The sequence below is a fragment of the Hydra viridissima genome, unplaced genomic scaffold (genome assembly GCF_058129835.1).
Source record: "Hydra viridissima isolate aposymbiotic clone 2 unplaced genomic scaffold, HvirCarnegie_v1 scaffold_4, whole genome shotgun sequence".
NCBI lineage: Eukaryota > Metazoa > Cnidaria > Hydrozoa > Anthoathecata > Hydridae > Hydra > Hydra viridissima.
In genome coordinates this window covers 8888657-8900000 of record NW_028324303.1, presented here as the reverse complement: position 1 = coordinate 8900000, position 11344 = coordinate 8888657, and the positions used below count along the sequence as shown (strand labels likewise).

The 11344-nt window shown below is 26.3% G+C and overlaps 1 pseudogene across 1 annotated transcript in view; it reads right to left on the bottom strand.

Moving 5' to 3' along the window:
- Positions 1 to 3560, bottom strand: part of LOC145189114 (uncharacterized) — a 4057-nt pseudogene extending 497 nt beyond the window's left edge. The window contains exons 1-3 of the transcript XR_016451370.1: positions 3241 to 3560; positions 2487 to 3024; positions 1 to 1001 (exon numbers count right to left, since the gene is read on the bottom strand). The exon at positions 1 to 1001 is cut by the window's left edge and continues 497 nt beyond it. The product of XR_016451370.1 is annotated as an uncharacterized LOC145189114 (transcript). The remainder of the gene's footprint in view (positions 1002 to 2486; positions 3025 to 3240) is intronic.
- Between the last annotated feature and the right edge of the window lie 7784 nt (positions 3561 to 11344).

Sequence of the window (11344 nt, the reverse complement as noted above, 5' to 3'; positions counted from 1 at the left end):
TGGTATTCAACAAAGGGCTGAACAAGACAGCAAAATGTGAAACTTCCAATTTACTGAAATTTCTTCCCCTAGAACCTGTGCAAGATCTTGGGTAGATAGGAAGGAGTTTTTTAATTTAGCAAATGCTAATTTATAATCTGACTTAAGAGTTTGACCAAAACAAGAATCCTTAACTTTTTTAAAGTCTTTCATGCACTGAACTATAGGTCTAAGTTGAGGAACCTGAGATGTAAAAAATTTATCAAGCTCATCCAGGTTTTTCAAGATCTAGTTGGAATTATTTCCACCCCAACCTCTACCTTGGTACCCTCTCTGAAGAACGTTTTTAGTTTTCAGCCAGTCATCAAATTCATTCCAAGTATCCATAAGCAGACATCCTAAAGTAGATACAACCCCAATCAAAGATGCAATTCAAGAGGTGGTACTAAATGCTGGATTAGAGTATCTGGATTCTCCTCTAGGTAGAGAATCCTTGGATATATCACATTCATATAATGTTGCATGTTAGATTTCTTGGAGTTATTTTCCACAACATATTTTTCATACCAATAATCAAGAGTTCTTAGTTTTCCACATTCTTCATTTCTCAACCCTTCACACCACAGGCAAGCTCTTTTTCCTGCATGGCCTGACAGACCAAAAACAGCGTTGGCACACTTTAAATCAAATGCTGCAAAAAACTTGACATCTTGCAAATTGAGTTTTTCTAATATTATTCTTAAGTTATGGTTTGTATCAGGAATATCTTCAACTATTGCAAGAATTTGACAATGCTGAACACCACTATTCATGTAAATTGCAAACTTTGTACTTTCATTTGCATCAAAGACATTGATTATAACTTTCAAAAAAGATCCTTTACCATCCATAGAAATTCGTACAAATGCTGAATGAAGGTCTAGAGCACGTTGATTTATCAAATCCAGTATGAAAGATGATGTCTCTTGAACATACACAAGATCCTTTAAAACTTTTGCATCTTCACTATCTAGGAAAACTATCTGTAAAATATTTAAATAATGCCATTATTTATTTATACACTAAAAAATAGCCTTCACATTCAACGACTTGTTGAAGCATCTCCAGATTGGGAAAGCTTAGGGATTAAAGATTTAACACAAAAAAATTAAATATATTTTACACAAAAAAGATAACAAAAATTTCTAATTTATATATTAGTCAATTTAATATTAGCTGCACTTAATTTTACAAAAAAAGTTACTTAACTTATAACAGTAGCTAAAAGTTTCAGGCTCATAGGCAATATCCCCTGAGGGGCCCCCTTAAGGTAAGTTTATTTTATAAAAAAAGTAAATTCAGTAAATATATTATAAATTCAATAGTTTATTTTTATTACAGAAAAGAACACAGAATAAAAAACACTTACAAAGTACATAATATTAAAAAACTTTTTTTCAAGCTTTTGCATTTGCAAAGATATTCACAACTTCTTTAACATCCATTGTTGATGCTGTTTTATGCTCTATGGCTAGTAATGCAAGATGATTTACTCTGCTTTGAGTGGTTGCATTTTTTTTTGTAATCTTTAATTATTTTAAATTTATTAAAACCTCTCTTCACACTTGCAACCGTTACGGGTAATGTGAAAAATAAAAGAACTGTCATGTAAATTTCGGAAAAATCACTTTCCAATACACTATATTTGGTTGTCATTATTTCAGCTAGCTGTTTAATTGTCATTGTGTGATTTAAATCTAGTTTTAATAATGTGGTAAGTTGGACAAATTGATTAGCCAGGTTGGATGTAAATACTTCTGGATATTTGCTGCAAAGTGTATCACAAGCTTTTACCATATTTTGTTGCTACATCGTTAATATATTCTTAGGCTCAAGAAATGCAAAATAATGGTTGATAGTTCTCATTCCGGTGAAACGTTTATCGATTTGGACAATTATTTTGTCAAGTGTATAATAAAAAACATTTACCTTGAATATTTCTTCACTGTTACTAAAACGATAATCTGATGATAATTCATCAAAATGACGTTTAACAAATCTTCGTTGTTTACATGTAAAACGCGAATCAACTTTCCACAAGTTTTCATTTAGCTTCCATTTTAAATTCTTCATATGAGTCTTGAAATAATTTTAGTTTAATATTTAAATTTTCTAATGCAAAAACTGCCGTACTTAAATCCACATCTTTTTTTTGTAAAATTTTAGATACATAATTGATTTCAGTCATGATTTTGAATAAAAATACAGTAATAAATACAAACTCAAAACTTTGAGTAATGTCGACGTTTGGGCCCTTTTTCGACGGGCCCTTAGGCTGTGCCTACTCTTGCTATAGGGTAGCTAAGCGCCTGACTTATAATGGTTACACATATAGTTACAATATTTGTATGTGTAGCCATCACAAATTCATGGTGGAGGATCTCTTTCTCTTTACATATAAAATATATTCATAAAAAATGTTAGAACATTCTGAAAGTGCACTTTTGTGATTAATACCTATAAATTACCTTTTCTACATTATAAAAATGTAATATGGATTCCTCAAGATCATTAAATTTGCCAAAAATATTAGGTTCCACAGCAGTCTTATTCCCTAATCCTTTCCGAAGAGAAGATATTAACTTGTTCGGCGTTGTTAATAGAAAGTTCCAATATTACTTGAAGTTCTTTTATAACCTGTAAAGATACTTGTTTTACTGTTCTTCGATTTGCCTTGTTGGCAGGACATCCAACAGTTACAACCAATGGGTTTCCACCAGTTGATAAAGAAAAAGTTGCTCTTTTTGGAATGCAGTCAGCTTTCATCTTATCTTTTAGTAAATCTGAAGCTTCTTGTTCAGCTTGAATGCTTCCCAAACTCTTGGCAAGAGAGATCAAGTTTGTTACAGCAACTGAAGAAGAACAGTTGTGGGTGTGTCCAGGTGCTAACATTGAGAAACATTTTCCACAGAGCTTTAAGTTATCTGGTGAAGAAGATATGATTGGTTCTGTTTCACTACTTTGGAGCATTGAAGCTGAATTCCTGGTCAGCATTTTCCACTCAACCTTCAAAAGTGGTATTTAAATACATAATTATATAAATATAAATGCTTCATTACAATGAATGATTTAATATAAATAGTGGTATGGTTTTTTAAATAAAAAGGTAAAAAAAAAAAAACAATATATTTTTTAGAGATTAATAGGCTTACTTTATAATAACACTTTAATTAAGTTAATGAGTTTAGAAAATATTTTCATTTTTTTAAATATGAGAATTACCTTTGATACTCTCTCTCCCCACGAGGTGTATTTCCTGACTTCATCAAGTAAAGGTTTCATCTACAACTAGAGCAAACTACAGTTGGGTAATTACAAATTTCAAGGGAATACCCAGGATATATATACAGCTTCATCAGATCTTCTATTGTTAAATTTACATGGTATAAAGACTTGGACCTCGCTCCAAAAAATTCCCAGCAGCAGCAAAAGTCATTTCGTTCAAAGATAGCAGTCGATGAGCTAGCAACAGCCATTTTCGTTTATTAAATGAAATTTAAATGAAAATGGCTGCTGCTAGCTAATGATTAAAAACATTAATTAAATCCAAAAAATAACACAGGTGTCTTGTTTCAAATGACATGGTTTTATAAAAAATATGTAATTTTGAGAAAAATGTAATTTAAAATGCAACCTTTTGAAAAAGTTATTGTAAACTTTTTTTTTTTTTAAGTTGATTTCACAGTATCTAATTGTTAAATAAGTATAAGTAAAAGTTATTTGTATCAGTTGATAGAAGACACCCGTTGTTTTTTTTTATTCTTGCATAAGACTTACGCTTTAAGCATTTATTCTAGGCTTTTAATTATCATTTTTAACATGTTAACACGCGATTTTGATTTTAAAAACATTTTTAATGATCAATATAGACTAATACTAAGCTAATGAAAAAGGTTTTGGTTGAGTGACACAACATAAAACCTGGCGGTCTCTCTGGTTCACAGTGTGTCAGATTACAGTTAGTTTTTGTGAAGCTCATATTGCAACTTTCACTAAGGAAAGCTGCAAGCTGTAGTAACAGAGCTTATCGAGGTTTGCTTTAAAACTGTTGACAGTTGAAGAACTAATTACTTTATCTGGTAACATGTTCCATGCCTTGGCAATGCGATTTTTAAAAAAGTGGAAACAAGCTAAGTTGTTGCTGTACTTCTCACGATGAAGTCTTTCTCTGTGATTTGCTCTTGGTGGAATTGTGATGACGGGAAAGTGCCAATTGACTATGTCGAGGTTATTAATAACTTTATATTTTTGGATGAGGTCACCCCTTTTAGGATGTTCAACTAGAGAAGATAGGCAAAGTTGTAAACATCTGGATTTGTAGTCTAACTTTTTCAGTTTGTTTAGTATTTTTGTGGTTCTGCGCTGTATTAATTCAATAGTTTGTTCATCTTTCACCAAATGAGGGTTCCAAGCGGGAATTGCAAGTGGAAAGTGTGTTTTAGGATGCCTAGCATTTGATTTGCTTTACATGAGGCAATGATGGATTGGGTTTCTACTTTAAGATCATTGGTAATTTGAATTTCCAAGTCACGCTCAGAGGTGGTTGCTTCTAATATAAGTCGAGTCGTTATTGAACAAGGGCCTAATTCCTCCATTGAGTACTTGAAAGGAGTTAATTTTTTTGACCAAAGTGCATGACCTTGCATTTCTTTGCGTTTAACTCCATGAGCCAAGATTTAGTCCAATGAACAATTTGGTCAATATCTGATTGTAGTTGAAGTTGAGCAGCAAGTGAGTTGACAATGCTTAGGATTTTAGTGTCATCAGCATAGATCTTACAACTGTTTTCTTTGCTTATTACATCCGGCAGATCATTGATGAGAATGACAAAGTTTGACCCAAGACTGATCCTTGCGGAACTCCATTTGTCACAGGTAACCAATTCGATTGAGTGTCACCAAGGATGACTCTTTGAGACCTGTTGAGTAGAAAAGCTTTTATCCAATGATAACATTAATAGTGATATTACTAATAAAAATAAAAAATATAATAATAATAATAATAATAATAATAATAATAATAATAATAATGATAATAATACTAATAATAATAATAATAATAATAATGATAATAATAGTAATAATGATAATGATAATGATAATAAAAACAGTAATAATAATATGATTAATGGTAATAATAATAATAAAAACAACAGTAATATTAATAATATAAATAACAAACATAATACTAATGATAATAATAATAATAATAATAATAATAATAATAATAATAATAATAATAATAATAATAATAACAATAATAAAAACAATAACAATGAAAATACAAATATAATAATAGTAATAAAGATAATAGAAATAGTATAATGACAATGTTAAAATGATAATAATAATAATAATATAAAAATAATAATGATAATAATAATAATAATAATAATAAAATAATAATAAAAACAATAACAATATTAATATAAATATTAATAAAAAAATTAGTAATGATGAAAAGTAAAATAGAATGATAATAATAAAAACAATAAAAGTTATAACAATATTATAACAACTATAGTAATAATTACAATAATAAAATTAATAAAACAAATAATAATGATAAATATAAAGGAAATAAAAGGAATAACAATAGTAATAACAACAAAAATATTAGTAGTAACAATTATACCAAAAATAATAGCAATAATAAGAATTATAATAATAATAAAAAATAATAATAATAATACTAATAATAATAAAAGCAATATTAGTAGCAATTAAAATGATAATACTAATAATAATAAAAATCAAAACTCATAGTAATAATAATATTAATAACAAAAATAGTAAGAATAATGATGATATTAAAAATAAAAACTTATAATAATATTAATAATAATATTAATAATAACAAAAAAATAATTAAAAACAAAAATAATAGCAAAAATGGTAATTGTAAAATTTAAAATAACAATCTTAATGATGATAGTTAAAGAATAATAATGAAAATAATAATAACAACACCAATATGAATATTAATAATGATGATAATATTTACAATATCAAATATATTAGTAACAATATAAAAAGCTTTAATAATAATAATGATTATAATAATGAAAATAATAATAACATTAATAAGAATAAAAATGATAATATTAATAATAATGAAACTAGTTTTAACAATAATTAAAAGTGGTAGTGATAAGAAAAATAATGATAATAATAATAACAATGATAAATATAAAAATAATAGTGATATGAAAAAGAATAATAATAATAATAACAATTAGAATAATAATAATATTAATATTAAAAATAGCAATAATAAATTTATAGTTAATAATATTAGCCATAATGATAATAGTAACAATAATAGTAACAAAATAAATAGTAATAATAATAATATTATGTAAAATAAGAATAATAATACAATATTGAGAAGAATAACAATAAGAATAATAATAATAATAAAAATAAGAATAATAATAAAATAAGAACAACAACTGTAAGAATTATAACTACATCTATGATAATAATAATAATAATAATAATAATAATAATAATAATAATAATAATAATAATAATAATAATAATAATAATAATAATAATGATAATAATGATAATATTAATAAGTAAAAATAAAAATGATAGTCATAACAAAATTGATATAAATAATAATAAGAGTAATAATACTAAGAATAATAATAACAATAATAATACTAATAATAATAATAAAAATATTAAAAATGATAAGAAGAATAAGAATAGTATAAAGATAACAGTAATAAAAAGAGTATCAATATAAATAGTAATAATATCAACAATAAAAGTTATAATAAAAATATTAATAATAATAATAATGATAAAAATTATTATTATTATTATTATTATTATTATTATTATTATTATTATTATTATTATTTATACTATTATTATTATTATTATTATTATTATTATTATTACTATTATTGTTATAACTATTATTATTATAATAATAATAATAATAATAATAATTATTATTATTATTATTATTATTATTATTATTATTATTATTATTAGTATTAGTATTATAATTATTGTAAGAATAATAATAACAATAATAATACTAATAATAATAATAAAAATATTAAAAATGATAAGAAGAATAAGAATAGTATAAAGATAACAGTAATAAAAAGAGTATCAATATAAATAGTAATAATATCAACAATAAAAGTTATAATAAAAATATTAATAATAACAATAATGATAAAAATTATTATTATTATTATTATTATTATTATTATTATTATTATTATTATTATTATTATTATTATTATTATTATTATTATTATTTATACTATTATTATTATTATTATTGTTATTATTATTATTATTATTATTATTATTATTATTATTATTACTATTATTATTATTATTATTATTACTATTATTGTTATAACTATTATTATAATAATAATAATAATAATAATAATAATAATAATAATAATAATTATTATTATTATTATTATTATTATTATTATTAGTATTAGTATTATAATTATTGTTATTTCTATTATAATTATTATAAATGATATTATTTATATTTATACTTTTATTATTATTAGTATTAGTATTATAATTATTGTTATATCTATTATAATTATTATGAATGATATTATTTCTATTTATATTTATACTTTTATTATTATTATTATTATTATTATTATTATTATTATTATTATTATTATTATTATTATTATTATCATTATTTCTAATATTATTATAGTTATTGTTATTATAATCGATTACATCTTCGACTACAGGAGCAATAAAATCAGGTAGTCGAACCAGTTAATCAGGTTTTAAAAGTAAAAATGAAAGAATAAGAAATTACCAGTAGCTTTGCTTGTAATAGTTCTCCTAAGATCAATAACCTTTGACGAAAAAATGAAAACGAAAACAAAAGAAAAAGTTTTGAGCCTGAAGATTTAACATTGTTTAGTGATGACGATGTTGATTTTATTGCACCTTCTCCGGAAATGGTGTTTAAAAGGATCCGGAAAGAGTTTTCCGAAGAAGATAACAGGTTTATATACAAGCACCTATCGTCTGTTATATTTTCTAACAAGCCAATTCTGAAAAAAAAGTTTACATCAGTTTTAACAAAGCACCCAGATTTAGAGAGCCTGGTAAAATAGTTTGGGGTTCAGTCATTGATTGTTAAAATGAGAACTGAAAGACAAAAGAATATTTCTTTGTAAATACTTTTGTTTGATTTTTTTTTTTAGTTCAACTTTTTATTCTTTTTTTTAGTTAATGGAGTAGAATGTCAAAACATGACACTAGTGAAAATAGGTATTGACACTGTATAGCTATGTTTTGAGGTATTTTAGCTGCTGAACTAAATTTAAATGGCTTTTTTAGTTTAGTTTCGAAAAGGAGGCAAAGTGTAACTTATCGAAGGCGGTGAGCAAAGTCCTATGGCTAACCTTCTCGTGGTGCTCACTGTTATTATGATTTAAAAAACATATTTTAAAACTAAAATATTTCTTTTAAATCATAAACTAATAGCCAAGGCGAATAAGGAAATGAAGTGTCAACAAATTGAAATGAGATTTATTAGGAGTCTGTTTTGAGTAATTGGTGCTTATAATTTTGTTTAAAATGACTGCTCAACTTCATTATTGGTTTATAGCTTTTCTAATTAAATTTTTATGTTTGCTTTCATGATATTGGTTTGCTATTTTGCCAGTATATAGCTTCAGCAAGATGGTGCAACACCCTGTACAATATGTGTGGCAATGGAGTTTATTGGCAACAATTTCCACACCGAATATTTTCCAAATATATTGATTTAATATGGCCGTTACAATCGCCTGATTTAAACGAAAGCAATTGAAACGAAAGAAGAACAAAATAATAAAAGCGATTCAAATTTCTACATTTTCTTTCATATTTTTGTCAAATGTCAAGGAAACGTTATTAAAGCTGTTGTGTTGTAAACATGGTGTCAAAAATCTTTTTTTTTTTTTTTTTTTTTTTTTTGCGGCTACTTTGTTTAATATAATTTCAAAAAATACCTTAGGGTGTTAAAAACTTTTGAGTCTTCTAGTAGTCTGCACTAAACAATCCCCCAGTTATTTTTAATTTGCATCTGTGTAAACGTTAGAAAATTTAGCATATTTTGTAGAGGTGCCCTAGCGTTACGCTATTAGTTTGAGCCTTAAAAGCAGGGCTGTGGAGTCGTTAAGCTGCTGTTCCGACTCCGACTCCTTGATTTTATCATGGACCGACTCCGACTCCTTCATAAGTAACCAATTTGTAACAACAAATAGTTGTTTGTTTTACTACAGTTATTTGTTTGTAACAACAAATAACTGTAGTAAAATGTTAACATTGGCTATTTCATCACTATGATGCAAATAATACAACCACTTAGTGCTTTAAACAATATTTATAAGAAAACAATTTCTGAACAAACAACTTTTCTGAACTCTTGTTATGCAATAAACTCTTATGCAGTCGCTAATAACATTATGAATTTGTCAAAATCATGTTTGAAATATTGTCAGTAGGACAGAAAGAACTTGTTCTTCTTTAAGTTCATATTCTTTAAGAATCTTTTCTACTAAGACCTGGAGAAATTCGCTCGTGTGATTAGTTTTGGTGTCTTTTACTGCCAATTTCTTGGTAACTGCTTTATTTCTTTCAAAAAAGAATTAAACATTGATTGCAAAATAGTTCACTCTGTTAAGAACTTAACAGCTTCTTCAATCACTAATTTTCTAATACTCTCTCTCTCCAGAGAAACAAAGTTAATTGAATACTTACAGTCTTTCTGTTTGTGGAGCAACTCTTTGGTGCTTGGTGGTGGCACGCCTAGCTTTCTACTAAGAATATGTAGCACAGTGCCACACAATTTAAGTCGGGAGTTAGGGGATCATGAAGTTATATAGTTTAAGGGAAGGTAGAGGAGAGCGTAAAGGAGGTGATATATGATTCTCAGTGATAAGCAGCAAAATACCCTATTGCTTATCACTGTTTTAAAGGCCTAAAAATAACATGTCAAACTCCTTGTCCTCCAGTTGTTGCAAACTACAATTCCCATTGTGTCTGGATATCCTACAGCTTTCAGAGCATCCTGGGATTTATCGTTTTGTAACATCTATAAAATCTTTATGAAAATTATGAAACTTTGAAAGATTTTTTTTAAACCGGAGTCTGAGTCGATACAATTTTTCCGACTCCGACTCTGACTCCAGCCAAAATGAGCTCCAACTCCGACTCCGACTCCGACTCCACAGCCCTGCTTAAAAGTCAACATTCAAGCGCAAAATCAAGCATTCAGCGTAAAAGCATGAAATATATCGTCTATTGACAAGTAACACTCATTAAGCGACACTGCAGCGAATTTGAGATAGTAAAGTTTTAGTTAGTTTACTTTATTAAAATTCTATTTATCGAGATATCAATGTGATATTTTGGATTAATAAAATAAATAAGTTTAGTTATATATTACCTACAATATTTATTTCATAAATATTGTTAATATTTGGGCATCATAGTGTATAAAAGTTAATTTCCCATAAAACTGTACCTAATGAGTTTTACTTGTCAACCGACGATATAAGTCTTGCAAAAAAATCTATTACTTATTTAGAAGTTTCAAACTTTTTGCATTTATAAAACAGAAGCTAATCAATACTTTATTTTTTAAAAAAGTGAGCCCTCACGCTTCACGATATAAGAATTTTTTGTAGGCTGTTACTTGTTTTCAAGATAATGTCAACACTCAAAATAAGTTATTTTAGACATAATTATACTTCTAAATAAAAGTACTTAAAAAATACTTAAAAATAAAAACTTTATACAAAAAATGCATTACTTTTGCTTGGAAGTGCGAACGACAATAAAGCGATCGTCTAAATGTGTCATTTTACTGTTGCACATTCAAAGTTTTCACGAAAACGAGCCGATTAAACAGATTTCAGTAACTTGGCTCAAGCTTATTCTCAGAAAAAAATAGGGAAATTTTTAAGCAAAAGTAATTTAAGAAAAGTTGCGAAACTGGGGTAAATTTAGGGGGATTTTAATGATGTTTCAAACTCTTCAGTTGTTTTTTTTTTAAATAGTAGTAGTAGTAGTAGTAGTAGTAGTAGTAGTAGTAGTAGTAGTAGTAGTAGTAGTAGTAGTAGTAGTAGTAGTAGTAGTAGTAGTAGTAGTAGTAGTAGTAGTAGTAGTAGTAGTAGTAGTAGTAGTAGTAGTAGTAGTAGTAGTAGTAGTAGTAGTAGTAGTAGTAGTAGTAGTAGTAGTAGTAGTAGTAGTAGTAGTAGTAGTAGTAGTAGTAGTAGTAGTAGTAGTAAACTTAAAAATACCAGTTAAATATTATTAGAATG